This window comes from Microchirus variegatus (genome assembly GCF_963457635.1).
Source record: "Microchirus variegatus genome assembly, chromosome: 10".
NCBI lineage: Eukaryota > Metazoa > Chordata > Actinopteri > Pleuronectiformes > Soleidae > Microchirus > Microchirus variegatus.
The window spans coordinates 16881059-16894841 of record NC_139811.1 but is presented as its reverse complement, the minus strand read 5'-3'; positions in this window follow the sequence as shown (position 1 = coordinate 16894841).

The window sequence follows — 13783 nt, the reverse complement described above, 5'->3', positions numbered from 1 at the left end:
CTCATGGCGTGTTTCCATGACGACTGACCGGAAAAAGACGCACGTGACGGAGTCCAGGCACCGTTTACCAGTTAGCTCCGTTAGCTCCTTTAGCGCCGTTAGCGCGCCTACTGTCGAACTGGAGCGGTTTGGTTATTAAACGAAAAGAGCAGCGCTACAAATAACCAGCGTACCTGTGTACTGCGTACGCGTGCCTCTGTCTTTAAGTTTAGCGTAAGATAGTGTAAACATGACGTCACACAAATTTTTTTTTTCGTTCAGACGTCATGGAAACGCGTCATGCGTTAACATGCTTTAACGTTGAAGCCCTTAACACACCCAGCATTAGAAATAACTCATCACAACTTTATAATTATAACTAACTATAAGTGGCGGGCTGCATGAAATTGATTGGAGGGCAGCATGTGGTCCGCGGGCCACAGGTTTTAGACCTCTTTCTTAAACACTCACCCCATCAGTCTGCTTCCTCTGCCACCAGTGGAAGGAGGATAAAAGGCACGGCATAAGCAGCACACACAAATATGACCCGCACTTATGAATAAAAAAATAAGGGAAGATACATACGGGCTGCGATATGTAAGCTTTGTTGTCTTTTCTCCTTTTGAACTTCCACTGAAAAATACATGCGGGTCAAAGGAAGCTTCAAAGAGCTGTCACAGTATTTCTCCCTGAAAAGAAACTAATGGCGTATGTGCGCCACTAGAATCTGTGTGTGAGTAATATTGACGGACCTAACGTGAAACATGTACACGCCCACCTCACTTGCGGTCCCCGTTGATGCTGTGCTTTGCATCGTCCCACCGTGAATCTACACCCCTTGCCCTTTGCTCTACAAATATGAGCCTCCCTTTTCTTCATGTCTCATAATGTCTCGTTGCTGCCAGGGGCTCGTTTGGTGTCATCCACTGCTCCCTCCCTTTATTTCCTCTCTCCTCAGCCCACTGCCACCCCATGCGCCAGCCCCCTCCTGATAATGATGTGCTGATTATGAGGCTCTTAGGCCAGGAGATTGCTCTCCAGTCTCATTCACATGCAGTGGAAAATTTCTGCTGTCTTGGAGCACCCACCCCGCTGTGCGTATCAGGCAGGTTGACATTAGCAAGCTGCTGGGAACGGTGCTCAGGCACAAGAGCAGGTGCTCTGTCTGCGTCTATAGCTGCTGTTCTGCAGCAAAGGAAGTGGAGGATTCCTCATGCTACAAAACGTGTTGGAGGACAATAAACAATACGGCATCGTGTGCAGCTGACATTTATACAGTACATATATTTACAATGGATGGATGTTACTTATGTTCATTTACTGACTAACATCACAACTGTGGTCTGTATTTATATAGCTCTTTTCTAGTGTTGATGACCACTCAAACTGCTTCACACCACAGTTTTTGCCATTCACCCATTCAAACCATTCATTGTCAAACCCACAACCTTCAAGTTGAAAGACAACTTGGTCTACCTCTAAGGCAAAATTGTTCAGTTACATCATCTAAATTGTATCACGCCGTCAAACCAAATTATTTTGGTGATATTGACTGACAAACAGAGCAAGTTTCTGGAAAAAAAATGCATTTTTACAAGTTTATCTGTAGAAAAACGTTGGTTAGATTGGTAAAAGCTCGCCTTCTGTAAACTTTGACAAGTGTAATGGACTTCAGACATCTCAGTCCATTTTGTCTTACCTTTATGCGAAGCACAAAAGACGGCGGCTTGTTTCGAAAACCGTCCGCAATCAAGTGTAATTTCCTCGATTGTCTTGGAAGCTGAAGTGAGGATAAGATGGCTTGTCAAGACAGATGCTCTTTGCGGCGTAGGATTAACATGAGTCATTAACATGAATCAATTCTGTAGATCAGCTGTCTTGGAGGCATCATTCACGTTTTACTGTTTGCGTCCTAAAATATTTCCAAAAAGTTCCAATAAACGCAGTTTTTTGGTGTGTATCTGCACCATTAGCTTGTTTATGAAGCATTAAGGTTTCAAAACAAACAGTTCAGCCACTGCTGAGAATGCTGGGATTTATTGTAATCTCAGGCTCTGCAAGCGCTCTGAAAAAGCCTGGAATCGTGACGTAAGGATCCCGTCTCCGTAACAGCAGATCCTCCTGCTCCGGGCACATCCGTTTGCGTACATTGAACCGCAGAAGAAGAAGAAAAATGTCTGTTGTGGAGGTGTTTCACGAGCGGCAGTGTCTTCTGACTCCGGGTCAAAGTCGTAAAAAGGACTGCGGCGGGGAGTCGTGACCAAGCTATTTTTAAACATTGTTAAAACAATGTTTTGATAATGAGTAGCAGTGCATCCACCGTTCCAGAGGGGGAGCTGCGCTTCGAGAGCTGGCTTGTTAATTACGTCACTTCCAGGTATTGGCCAATCACAACACAGTCTGTCTTCTGGGCGTGAGATTTCGGTCTGAAACAGCGCGGCTGATGAGAGCTTCAGTGGGGAGAGATTTCTATCGGCTCATTTACAGCAACTAGGAGGTTTTTGACCATAAAAACAATAACTCACATATGTGTGCGATAGGATCACTCTATGGGATCTTTAAAGCTCCTGCGTGTAAGTTCTGTTGCCCCCTTGAGGAATTCTGGGATACTACCAAAACAGTAAATTGTTTGCCCTGACTTCTCAGCTCTTTCTCTGTGTGTGTTTGTCCATATCTGTGTGAGGTCATTTTGACCTGGTCCTAACAACTTTAAATGTTGTTTTTCAACTTGTTTTTAGGTCATATCTTAATACACAAACCACACGTTTAGACTCTAAATGGCAAATTCCTCACTGCAAATTATCTTAAAACTGCGTTCCAGGACACAGAAAAATATTTATTTCAGGCTAGAAACGGCCACTGTTTCAATTTTATTCAGCTGCAACAATAACAGTCTTTCTCTCTCAGACGCCATTGCTCACTGTAGCCAGAGGGACAACAACATTGCGTAGCGACCCCTACTGATGGGGCGAGAAATTGCGGTGCGTATCCGGCACCACGACGGGGAAATATGAAGGCTCGAGGGGTCTCCGTGGTTACGCAGTCGGATAACGCATTACGCAGTCGGAGAAGTATACTGTGGCCTTTAGTGTTATGCTGTGATGGTTGAGAAGCAGGGAAATGCATTATGTTGTGTGTGTGCACGTGTGAGACTTTGTGCTCATAGAGACAGAGCAGAGGAGCGAGGGGAAAGGGCAGTGAGACAGGCTACAAACACACTCACTCACTCAGCTTCTACTGCTTTATCCTCCACATGAGGGTCACAGGGGCGCTGGTGCCAATCCCAGCTGACATAGAGTGAAGGCGGGGTATACACATATGGTCAATTTAGAGTGTCCAATTTGCCTAATCCCCAAATCTGTTTCCGCTTGTGAGAAAACCCACACATCCACGCAACACAAACTATGCAGAAAAAGCCCTTGTTCCAACCAGGTCGCGAAGCCGGATCACTCCAAAAGAGTGCTGACCACTGCACCAACCATGTGGGCCCTGCAAACACATAGAAACCTAAATGAAAACTGTTTCTTTTTTTAAACGGAAAGTGTTACTCCCAAATGAATGATAGAGGAAGCACTGAGCGTGTTGATATAAAAGATTGTGTGAAAGTTTAGCAGCAGAACTCCACCGCTCATTCATTTAGCAGGAAGGCGTGATGTGCAGCGCTTGCAGTGAGGACTGATGGCTGTGATGAAAAATGTTTGCATGAGGAGGCCACTAATCAGCGTGAAGCGGCTGCAGCCACGCCCAGACACCTCCTTTTGGCTCTGCCACTGCAGTAGAATCTGCAACGTGGATACTTCGGTCTTGCCTCCATCTGTCGTGACTTACAAAAGCACTTCCTGTGCACGGCGTGGGAATGTCGCCGGGCAACACGAAAAAAACCAAAACGCTGCTTCTGATAAACACAGAGATGCGTGCGGTGTGGCGACAGAGTTATTCAGCACTGCGTGAACCCATTTGGTAAAGACTTGAAGGTAACTGACATTCATTGATACTGAACAGTTACACATTGCAGCTTTAACATCCGAATGTTCCGGCATATTCTCAGGGTCACTGCCAGTCATGTGGCACTGTAATGACAACATCACAATTGAATAAATACCGGTGTTGTTCTGGGAGATGGAAAACGCACCAAGGTCTTTTGAAAGCTGTTCTCTTTCCATCAGCTTGCCTGATTTGAAATGCCTTGATTGAAATGGCTTCATTCGACATTGGCCCTATGCTGCCTCAATTATACATGCAAGCCATTTAGCACGTAGACATAGAGTCTACAAAATAAAAGTACCTTCCAATCTCTGTGGCTACAAACACAAAAGTAAGATTTTTTTGCTATCATTACATTTCCAACATGTATTTGTTTTCGACAGTGCTCTGTAATAAGTGTTAGGCAGCACATACATATATATATAATCATACAGTAAATACAGTAGCTTCATGTGTACAGAAGTCCTCACAGAGTAACTTGTGTTTCTTCCCAGCAACCGATCATCTCACAGCTCTTCTTCTGTAACAGTGGTAAACTCGAGCTGGTAATTAAAACATGCAAAACACGACCAAACTGCTGCTGCAAGATGCACAGCCACATCAGAGGGTAGCAGCGTATTGTATATATTGTCTCTCAGATCTGTTCTCTCCATACACCATCATCCAATTTGTGTATTATTGTTGTTTTTTTTTGCTGCCACTTCTCTACTTTGCAACCAGAAGTTCGTGTCGGATTTGACTGTAACAAATTGGACTCGCACAAAACAATGGCGCGCACACAACATCAAATTCATGTGGTGAAATAATTTTTTATGTCTTTATGTGGTGTTTTAAAACTATACTGTGAAGGTCTTTGGAATATTAATAATAATATTAAAAATAATAAACCGTTATTGCCCAGGGGATGGCTCACTTAGGAATAGTGCCTTGAATCAATGGCATAATTGGTCTCCTCCAGTCTCACTTTGATTTAAATAACATTAGCAATTTTCCAGTCATTTTGCATTGATCTCCCACCGCAGAATTCTGCCCCAAGTAGCATCTGGAAATTGAATGCCTTAAACTGGAGACGTGAAGCGTGCATTTCATTCAAGTTGTCAGACGAACGGCACTACCTGCCCCGAAAGATGCAGTATTATTGGGATTGATTCTGTGCCATGCCAGCGGCAATTCCTGTCCGCCATTACGCTAACAAACATTAGCGTGTGAAATGGTATAGGCCAACAACTCATGCATACATATTTCATTTGGAGGCCACTGCAGATCAACCTGCAGTCTGTACTCTAAACTGTAAATCAGCACTAGGTCTTTATTAGAACAATTCTTTTTCGGGAATTTACAAGTTACCCGACAAGTTGGCATTTGTTCAGTGACTGCCGTGTCCCTGTTTCATATTTGCCACTTTTCTTGCATCCCATGTTACACCCAGTGACCTCTGCCCAGTGATTTGCCAATTTCGTGTTTCCTTATTCCTCTACAAGTCCTTGGTTGGAAAAAAATAAAAATAAATAAGGAATAGCTTGCAAAAGAAACTGCTGCTTGTACAGATCACTGCTTGTGTTTGTTTGTTTCCCTGCCCTTACTCTCACTTAGTTGGCTCCATCTCATTTGCTGATAGTGGATAGTGGAGCTGTGGCCCCCGCGGCACACAGAGAACAGTGTTTTCATTACATGTTATTTCGAGCTAACGAAAGATTGAAACAATCGATGTTCACCACGTTGCACTGTGGAGGTATGGGATTTCTTTTTAGCGAAATGGATTCACTCTGATCAATAATTATTCCTTGCATACGAAAAAAGGCATTTCATTAATCACGAGACTTGTTTGGATCAGTGGAAACAAAAGCTAAAATGTGAAAGGGAACAGATTAGAGAGAATATCCGTGGTAATTTTAGATCACTGGCTGATAAAGGTCATCTTTGTCATCTTCATATTCAGCTGCTGGAAGATAATTAAAGCAGCTATTTACATGCAGTGTAAAATAATTTTCCCCAATAGCAACTCGACTCTGCCTTTTGCCTGATCAAATCACGCTGCTAAATCCTTGAGCCCATAAACCCTGCCATGGTACTGTATATCATGGCATTATAAAATATCCCAGGCACCCTAAAGATTAGGTGGGATGAACAGAGATACAAGAGCCAGAGGTCTCTCGTGGTATTAACTTGTGAAATTCTCTTTTGGAGTCTTGGAGTGTGCGTGTGTGTGTGTGTGTGTGGGAACCTAACATTTTTTAAATAACATTATGTAAAGCAGAGGGCTCAAACAAGTGGCCCGCGGGCCACAGGTGGCACCACAGTCAATTTCATGCAGCACACCGCATAATATAAAGTCCTAATGTTATTTCTGTATGGGTTTTTGTCTATTAATAGAATCATTTTGCATCACAAATAGGTTTATATTAGTGCTGGGAACTTTAACGTCATTAAGGATGGTGCGTTTCCATGGCGACTGACCTGAAAAAGACCCGCGTGACGTCATGTTTACGTGACTCCCGATTGTTAAAATGAGTCTCTAAAGTAACACAGTTTTTCATGGCGTCCAGGCACCGTTTACCAGTTAGCTCCATTAGCTTCTTTAGCGCCGTTAGCTTCTTTAGCGCCGTTAGCACGCCTACAGTCGAACTGGAGCGGTCTGTTTATTAAACAAAAAGAGCAGCGCTACAAATAACCAGCGTACCTGTTTACTGCCTATGTGTGCCTCTGTTACTGTAGAGACTCATTTTAACAATCGCCATTAACGTGCCCAGCACGACTTTATATTTTACGTGTCAAAACAAACACTTTTATTTTGAAATAATGCGAAATATCATCATAAATATTAATATTTCGATGTCCTTTTCTCAAAAGGTTGAACCTTTTTTTGGTATTCATTACAGCCTGACTGAATGCTGCAGTGTGAAAAATAATGAATACTACTACTAATAATACTAATAATAATAGGCTTCTCAGTTTCATAGTCAAGTGTGAAGATTTTGAAACCTAATGATTTCTGTGTGTAAACAATGGGCTGAATGTTAAAAAAAAACAACAACAACCCCAAAAACATGCAGTTATGCTGTGTCGAATCCGAAGAGACAAAACTGTTGTCTGATTGTTCTCCATATGTTAACTGCATTTGCAACACAGTGAATTATGGGGCAGAATGCTTGTAATCAGATCAATGGTTTTGAGTTATTGCACAGTACGCATGCCATTATACTATAATATCTGGCTAAACTTAAGCCAATTGAATTGCACAAGTAGCTAAGCAGAGACAGAATGATTAATGTAGTTTTCAGGAGTTTGGGCTGTAGTGTAATGTAAATGAATGTGTTGGAGCTGGAGTTCTCCCATGTGGCTCAGGCATTGTTTGGGCTGTCTGGAAAGCACAAGACAAGGTGTGCACAACATTAGGAGGGCAAACAATCTGCACCCTCTTCCCTTCTCTTATTATCATCCCAATCTCAGCGGGGAATGAAACAAAATATGGAGTTGCATCATCTTTACCAAACAAGCGCGACGAGTCGAAAGCATTTATGGCTTTCTGTTAGCCGCACAGCGCGAGTTTAGAGAACACCGAGTAACTGACGTTAATTACTGTTGAGACGGCAACACAAATATATCACAGCATATGGCTTTGACACCCTTACGACTGATTACACTAAGCAGTGACAGATGCTTCTCACAGATGACTTGCAACTGCTATTAAAAAAATTATTCCCAATGGAGACAATTAAAATATAAGTGACACAATCCTGTCCTTTAAACGAGGCTTGAAAAATGACTCCTTCCCTCTTATCTAATGTAATCAGCCACAAAAGATTAGATGACCCGTTAACAGTTTATTGACGGTATTTGTAAGATAAACCATAAAATGACATATTGATTTTCATAAAGCAACAATAAAGTGGGCCATAAAGTACATCCAACCATAACCCAGTTACAACGGCATCAGGGCTGATGAGATTTAATGGAGCTCTTTAGATGAAAGGTTTATTCTCGGTGCCACCCACATTCTCCTCTGTTTAACACCTGAGTGCTGGAGTCGCACAAGGTTAACAAAGCAAGACAACATTTTCATTAGAGAAGCCACTTGAGCTAATCGTGCACCGCTCTTGTGAAGTGATTATGTCAAGAGCATAATTAGTGTCCTTGTGACGTCAGGGTGTCACGTTTGAAATTGGACAGCTGCGATAACTTAAGCAGGCGCGCACGGCACTTGTGATAGAGGTCATTTTTGTCATTAGGAGTATGGAGTCAACCCATTTTGTGCTGGCACTGAATACGGCTGCTCCGTAAATTTGATACAGTGGGTAATCATGTCCTTTAAGTCCATTAAACATTAACCACTAAGCAGGCCTCTGGTTGTCTTTTTGACGACAATCTTGGAGCGAACGGGATTCAGGTTCACATGTATTTTTCCCCCTCAGGCACAAAGCGTGGCGAGTAAGTTATGATTCCTTGTTGGTGCAACAGCCTGCATCAGTCTATACAGTCAGCCTCTAAACCTGCAGCAAAGACGCCCGCAGGCTTTGACAGTCTCGTTAGTCTACAATTGAGGCCTAACCAACTCCCAAATGGCCAAGTCTTTATGATTGAGCTTTGGGTTTGTCACTGTCAGGAGATCATAGATCACAAACAGCTTTATCTTTTCCCATTCCAATATTAGAGACACACATAGTACACAGCAACTCATTAAAATATATCAAAAAACAACAACACAGTTCTGTCTCAGCTCATGTCAAGTAATTAAGATAAGGCAAAGTAAGAATTAGCTTGAGTCAAGTGTATTTACATCTATTATAAATGACTATAAATGCAAAAAAAAGGCTGAATAGTGAATAGAAAAACTGTCCCTGCACACCTGCCCTGACATGTCTTAATTGACTTATACTTCCTGTTCCTGTTCAAATCATGCTGAAAGGACACAGAGAACCTTTTGTAAACTGAAATAAAACTTTTTTTAGGTGGAAAAAAAACCTTCAATATTAGGGCTTTGGCCTTAATTTAGTTTGAGAATCTTGTTACCCAACAATTTCTGTTTCCGATACAAGTCACCATACTTACTATGCACAAATATGCTGCTGTTTGTTATCTGTGACAATGAATATTGTATACTTGCTCTCTCCGTAGACCACTTTAGCTCCAGTCCCATCAGCTGCAGTAAACACATTCTGGCTGCAGTCATAGTCAGATGGTGAAAAAGTGTAGATGAATGCCAGCTAACTGCTCCTGGAGCTCCATATCCATGCCAGGACAGTCACGACTTGTGGCAGGAACTGGGAGTAACATTCTACGCGTTGATGCTTGCAGGTTATCGTGATGTAGCTGGGTAGGTGATGTGCAAAGCCACCGGCAGACTGGAGCCGAGGCCGTAGTTGTGAGTCAGATTTTTGACTCTGGGTTTAGATGTGGATATGTGCCTCCAGGCAAAACGCCCACTGTCCTCTGTGGTGTGTCACCTCACAGTGATTCACTCAGACTTGATGTGACTGCATGCACACCATGGCCAAGACCTGTCTGTGCTTTTTTGTCACATCTGTCTCATCTTCTAGCCGTTTCGGTTTGCCTTCTGCACCCAGGTGGGAAGGGCAGGTTCCCACTGTGCTGCCAACCATCCATGTCACTATTTTCCCTCCCGCAAGGCAAAATGACTGACCTTTTTTTTTTAAGAGGTTGTATGTTTAAAGAAGTTGACCCTGTGACCAGGCCTGTGGATTCACAGCCACCTCTCCTAATGTGGTGCAAAAAGCTTCTACAATATTCAATGTGATGGGTTTATCAGGAGCTGATTTCCTTTCATAGTGCTCATAAATACACAAAACACAGGTTTTGTTGCAGAAACCCACATGATTCTTTGTCGCTCCAAGCAAAGCCGTTTATGTGTGCATAAAAGCTGATGTTACAGTATGTAGAATATATACAATAATTATGAGTGACACAGCATTTTTTTTATTTCGATAAATCCCCGAACAAGGTTGTGTTCTCTTTTACACATTGTACATTTCTTCTTTCATGTAAACCAATGTCGTAATTACCCTGACCTCTGCAAAGGTGATACCTGAACACTGATGTGCGCCGTATTAACAGTTCCCAGGCATCAAAACAAACGCTGTAGCCTTTGAACTGCTGAAAGAATCCGACCGTACTGTATCATATGAAAAATTGATTTCACAGTGGAGCGTATACAACTGGAAGGATGCCAAGTGGCTTTGCTTTAAAACCTACGTATTATTTCACTGTTATTCTACAGCTAATATCACAAAGGCCTTTCAGGTTCAAGGGTTCACCTCATTGCATTTTCTTCCTCCAACTCACAATTAAGAAAATGAGAGGGAAATACATAATTCCCGTTCTTGAACTATCAGTCAAAAATCAATGGGAGTCAAAGGAACCAAAGCAACAGATGATTATGAAACTCAGATTATTGCCCACGGTTTTTTTTCTTCTTCTTGTTTATTGTCTGTAACTTAACAGATGAAAATGAAATGAATGGAGTTAATGATGTAGTCGGTTGTTGCGGATGGTCTTTTTTTTTGTCACATCCAGAAATGAGCTTTTCCAATCACATGCCACATCCCGGACCAGCTCATGTCTCATTCCTTCCTCGGTCCTTCTCCACCTCACTGCTGTTCCAATTTCCTGTTTCCCCCCGTCTCCAATTTTCTTTCACATTCTCTGTTCAAATGTCAAGTAGCAGCTGCCAGTGTCTTGCCATTGCAGTCTGTGCTCATAAATCTGAGGTAATTCTCCAGCTCTCTACCATGGTGTATAAATCTTCTAACTCACAAGACCACTGGTCCTTTTGATGAATGGGCAGCAGAAAGTGCTGGATGCCAAGTGAACTCCAGTAGAGCACAAAATCCACAAACACTGTAGATTTAGCAATGTTAAAGTCAGCAGCAGCATATTTGTCTTGTCTCCTTGGAACTCCTAAACACTCTCTAATGGAGAAAACAATACAGAGTTATCGACACTTGGACACTAGGGATAGACCTCGTTCGTGTTCTTTTTTTTTCGATTTAATCATTTTGTGCGATGTTTTTGTCGTTTATTTTGCAAAAACCTGGGAAATTAGAGTACCCACACCTGCGCTATTTTCTTCTCAGGGTACAAACGAACTGGTAACGTCACTTTAAATACAATAACACAAAAGGCAGCTTTTTCAAGTAATTCACTTCACAGGAAGAAAAGGTCGAGCTCAGAAGATCAGATCCCTCGCTGAACTGTTGACAGTGCATCATCTAATTGCCGTAACAATGTGAGACAGCCGGGCCTTTGGTTTTACAGAAGACTTGTTTGTTGCCGCACGAGAGCAGAGGACAGTGAATGTTGCGCTTAATTGGGGGAATAAGGTCTTGCACAGCCACTAGCGTTATGTTGTGCTTCGTTAATTAAGCACAAACCAGCTGCTTGAGTCGGCCCAGTTGAGCTCCATGTCAACTTCACTAATTTCTGATAAACCGATCATAATTGATCGGCGTGCTGCACCGCGGCCAAGGAAGAGACAGTAACGCCCTGCCAGCTTGTCAAGTGCCAGAAGCACTCATTCAAAGAAGACATCTTGATGACACAGTCCCTTGGCACACTCTCAGCGTTTGTCCATCACTTGGAACAGTAAATGAAAGTGCGCGGGTGACAGATGAAGAACCTGTCATAGCAACTCTTTTTTCTGCAACTCACAGCATCAACTCGACCTGATATTTCACGGATGAGGAGGGAAATGTTATAGTCACTTTCCAGGTGGCAAACTCGAGGCTGGGGGGGAGGGGGGAGTGTGTTGTTGTCTGAGCTGATAAATGACACTTTAACATACAGCATACTTAAAGAGATACATCACTGTCTTCAACGTGTGAAGTCAGAACACTCCCTGGTGTTCTTATCAACATCTATCTATCTATCTATCTATCTATCTATCTATCTATCTATCTATCTATCTATCTATCTATCTATCTATCTATCTATCTATCTATCTATCTATCTATCTATCTATCTATCTATCTATCTATCTATCTATCTATCTATCTATCTATCTTGTAACAGCATCAACACATCCGCAGTGTCGTATAGTGTTGTACGTGGTAGTTGCTCATATGCAGGTAGAAATGCGTTAAAGTAAAGTTGACCGTAAAGAGAGATGTGACTCCTGTGATTGTATAATCTGATAACCTCCGTGCACTGGTATCTCGGTGGACATGGTTGGCCTGTCTAAAATGGAAAGTCCCACTCAGACTGGGCCATTTATAGGCCTGTTTTGTCATATCTGTGCTGCCGAAAATCCCTAAAGAGTCTGTCCTTGAGTGACTGCAGCATCTAAGATAAAGAAGTGGGATTTACAAACACTCATACAAATCTGGAGATAAGCAGGAGGTCTTAGCGGCGAGGTAAGTGAGAAGACCTCTTACCCTTGTCAACAAACACTCTCAAAGGTGTCCTTAAGCAAAGCATTAAACTTTCATCTGGTCTGACTCAGCTCCTCGCTGATTAAAAATATCAGGCTGTGTGAGGATGAATGATATTTAAATTTGGGTTGAGGCGCATACACAAACCAGAGTTTATTCTCCTGCATACCTTAAGCCATACTGAGGCCACGAGCTGTTTGTTTCCTACTTACAGCCCCAATGCATTTCCCAATCTTGATCAATTACTCACTACTACAATGGTTGATAAAGGTCAGTGAGGTAATTTGAACCCAAATGACAATGTTTTTTCTAACCTTGAGTACGGATTTTATCCCAGACCAAGTTGGCAATTTGTCTGAGAAGGATATATGGCTGTTTGACTTGTTGAATATTTTTCACTGAACTATTTTGGATTCATCTCAGATATCTGTACAGAATTTAATGACAAACAGCACAATGGTTCCTACGATAAAGTACTACGACTCAAGTTATTTCACTTTCACCGAGGCCCCTCCCTCCCTGCGAAACATCCTTTTCCTCCCTCCTGCTCTCTTTTTCACTTTGTCGCTGCAGAATGGGACATGCTTTCTGCCAATTAGATCTCGCCTCCCGCCTCGTTGATAGGCATGATGTAGAGATGTGAGGTGCTGGAGCACAGCCCTCGGGGGATGGCTAAGGTAAAATATAAGTGTCTTGCCAGTGCCGATGAAATGCTGGAGTCGCTTGTTTCTCATTGTGCCCTCCCCACTGCCATATATCACCGTGCACTGCCGTATTGTGCCCCGACAGGTTCAGTAAATCTCTCACTGTTTTTACTGTTTTAACTGTTACTCAATGCTCATCTTGGGCCATCGTCTCGAGGCATTCTGTGGGGAACGTTGTGGACATCGCGCCAAGCGCTGTTAGCCTTACAAGTGAAGTGATGGAACTTTAATTATAACATGTGATTTCCCAGGATGCTTTGTACTCCTGATAGAGAGTAGAAAAAAGTTCAATCACAATGACAAATTTCAGACTCATTTGTAATGAATGCATATTTCACACAGTGGAGTAGAAAAGGCTGGTGCCATTTTCCCATTCAGTGAGGAACTGACTGGCTGCTGTTCTGTTTGATTTTCACTCATTTCACCAAGTTTGATTCACATCTGACCCCTACTAACCAATCATTATTTGCTTTTTTTCCCCCTCCTGTACACCTCCAGCGAGACTCCATCAAACAAGCTCCACAGAAATCATCATTCGCATTTAGCTGAAGGTCTGTCTGAGAGAAGTCGGTTGCTCAATAATTCGCTGATCAGCACTGCCTGTGCCTTCATCAAGGGATCAAATGGAAATTTCTATGCTACAAAGAGAGTGATATCCACCCACAGGAGGCACTTTGTATTCATCTGGAACCATTCCTGTCATTAAAGGTGGCCTTCCTCGTGCAAACAAGC